The 3,210-nt window shown below is 42.1% G+C and overlaps 1 long non-coding RNA gene across 1 annotated transcript; it reads left to right on the top strand.

The window, feature by feature from the left end:
* Positions 1-378: 378 nt before the first annotated feature.
* Positions 379-2,409, top strand: LOC115579953 (uncharacterized). The gene is made up of 2 exons (XR_003983774.1): positions 379-773; positions 1,377-2,409. It is a non-coding gene; the product is annotated as an uncharacterized LOC115579953 (long non-coding RNA).
* Positions 2,410-3,210: the final 801 nt, after the last annotated feature.

Below are 3,210 nucleotides of genomic sequence, written 5' to 3' on the forward strand. Positions count from 1 at the left end.
AGCAGGGCTTGAGAACTGCTGACCAGGACTGTGGATATTGTTTGGCGGTGGAAAGAGCACTTTGAGAAGCCTCTGAATCCAACTTACACATCCTCTAAAGTAGAGACAGAGCCTGAAGATTCAGGGGAATACTCATTCATACCACTGGCAGAGGTTGCTGGGGTAGTCAAGAAACTCACCAGTGGCAAACATCAGATGTGGACAAGATTCGTCCTGATATGCTGAAGGCTATAGACATTGTTGGGCTATCTTGGCTGACATTTCTCTTCAGTGTGGCTGGGAGGTCTGGAACAGAACCTTTGGAATGGCAGACTCGGGTGGTGGTTCCGATCTTAAAGAAAGGGGACTGGAGGGTGTGCTCCAATTACCAGTGTGTAACCCCTGGTTACTAAAACCCAATTAAAGTCAAATAAATGACCAATATGAGAAGGTGGGGTTTACTGATGGATAAACAATATAACCTGTGGCTATTGATAACACTATGAACAGAAATTATAAAACAACAATATATATATTGGTCATGTGATAATATAGTTTGAGACTTGACTTTGACTTTATGGACGTTATCCACGTCTGTCAAACACTTGAACTTGCCAGTGCATCTAAGAAATCTTTTTCCTCCTACCGGAGCAGCTAAAGAAACGGGACGTGTGTTTGGACAGTGAAGGCATCAGCTACTTACTAGTAAAAGCCAGATAACTGAATCATTGCTCTCATCCAAAAGACCTGTGGTGGTTACAATTCTGCTGCCATTAGCCAAAGGAAAATTCTTGGTGAGTTGTCTAAGATGCTGGTGTGTGACTTCGGTTTGTGTTTGTAAAGAAAGGAGCGATAAATTAGCGTCGCGGCTCTCCCGCTAGCTTAGCAGCATTAGCATTAGCGTCGCGACTACCGCGCTAGCTATATTAGCGTCATTAGCATTACTCATGCTAGCGTTGTTGGCTGCAACAGTAATGTCGATTAGCAGCTTAACTTCCTAGTGCCCAATTGTGATGCCAAAGAATGTGTATATAGATAACTAATCCTTGACTGAGTTGGTGTTAGCATGTCCCTTGGCCTGTACTGGGATTGGAGGTGCCTGTTGCTATTTCAGGCTAAAATTATACAAAGCTAAGCCTATGCAGTGTGTTGTGTAGAATGACCATAGAGATTACATGGTTGTTGTTGTTTTGTTTTGTTTTTTTGGAGAAGAAGAAGAATGCCAAATTGTTAAAGGTGTTTTATTTGATTAAATGCAACAAGGGTATTTTAGTTAAGAGATACAAGGCATTATATCATTTAATGTAAAATGGCAATGCCATAATGATTCAGATCAAGGAAAAAAATGCATTTGAATCACTTATTGATTTGTTTTCCCCTGGCTTTGTGGGTACAAGGCCAGGTCTTTTGTTTTCCTGTGTTGATCATTTGTGTGAGACGAGATCCCTGGATTCTTCAGCCGGCTGCTTCTGTTGGAGAGGAGTACAGTTGGTCCTGGAGTGGCGAGCTAACCCAAGAACTGGATCTAAAGAGGATGAGATATGTTTGAAACGTCAGATTAACAGTGGTAGGACAATCGTGTTCAATTGCCCCACGTCCAGCCGTAAGGATTCTCAACGCATTGGTAGGACAATCGTGTTCAATTGCCCCATGCTACAGTCATTGGATTCTACAAGCCATTGGATCCTACAATCTAAGATGAACTTACTGAAACACAAGTGATCCGTCACATGTTATCATTATTGTTTTTCTTTTAAATGTTTGCACCTGATTGTTAGGTATTCTCTCTCTGCATTGATTTGGCAATTGTTGAGATTAAGTCGAGTTGAGTGCATTGCACATCTAATCGTAATGTCTGTTCCTTAATTTACTATGTGATTTGTTCTGGGCTATTTCGGGCCATAAAGGTTATGGTAGCTTTTGAATAATCTTCATATTTACATTCTTCCTCCAACAGAATTCAGGTTAGTGCAGTGAGAGCAATACTGTATGCATTCTGAACATCCCATGTGTTTTGAAGTTGGGTTTGAGTTCCATTAAGTGAACCAGTTGATACTAAAGTTTGAATTGAGTTATGTGTTAAATAGGGGTCAAAAGAATCACCTGTTGGTTTTCTAGTGGCACTCTAAAATAGGCTACAAAATAGTCGTAACACAAAATAGTGCTAAATTAATGAGTGGTGCCTAAATAACACCATAATACACAAACTAACATTCAAATACCAGGGAGCAAATAGATATACTTACTCAACAGGTGGATTCCTGGTTAGATCTGGAAGAAGGAAAACAAGTGCAAGTCACAAAAGTGATTATTGTTTTGTTTTGGGAATCTGAAGTCATTTTTTCAATGTTCTTGTTGCACTTAAAGTACACACTTGAAAGAAAGAGAGAAAGGAGATAATAAATATTTGGTACTTATCTTCAAACATAACTGCTGAGTCCGTGTGTGTCTTGTTTCACCATTGCTGTTTGTAATCCATTCCTCCCGAGCGACCTGGAGCTTCAGATATTCTGGCCCATAGTGAACTTATTTACTCTCCTCTTACTAAACAAAACAAGACATCTAATGCTCGTTGGTTGTTACATATTTGTGCTCAGTATCATAACTGGTGGTGCTGGTTGTTACAAGTGTATCAAAAGGTTTACTCCAGGGTGCCAGAAAGGAAGCTTTGGCAAACTGTCAAACCTTGGATTCAGGAGGAACATTGCAGTTTCCGTCCTGGTCGTGGAACAACAGATCAGCTTTTTACCCTTGCATCCTTGCTTACAGGGGCTTGGGAGTTTGCCCAACCAATCTACATGTGTTTTGTGAACTTGGAAAAGGCCTATGACTAGGTCCCCTGGGGCGTACTGTGGGGGTTACTGCAGGTGTATCGGGTACCGGGCCCTTTACTTTACTTTGCTATCCTGTCCCTGTCTGACCAAGGTGAGAGCTGTATAAGTCAAGCCTGTTGAAAGTAGGTGTTCGCCAGGGTTGTTCCTTGTCACTGACCTTGTTTGTGATTTTCAGGGACAGGATCTCGAGGCGCTGCCGTGGAGAAGGAAGTGGTCCAGTTCCAGAACCTAAAAAATTGTGTTGCTGCTATTTGCAGATGACCTGGTTTTGTTAGCTTCTTTGGCCTCCAGAGTGTGATGCAGTCGAGATGAGGGTAAGCCCCTCTAACTCTGAGGCCATGGTTCCCTGCTGGAAAATAGTGGATTGCCCCCTCCGATTGGGGGGAGAGCTCCTGCC

Source organism: Sparus aurata, chromosome 4, assembly GCF_900880675.1.
Source record: "Sparus aurata chromosome 4, fSpaAur1.1, whole genome shotgun sequence".
NCBI lineage: Eukaryota > Metazoa > Chordata > Actinopteri > Spariformes > Sparidae > Sparus > Sparus aurata.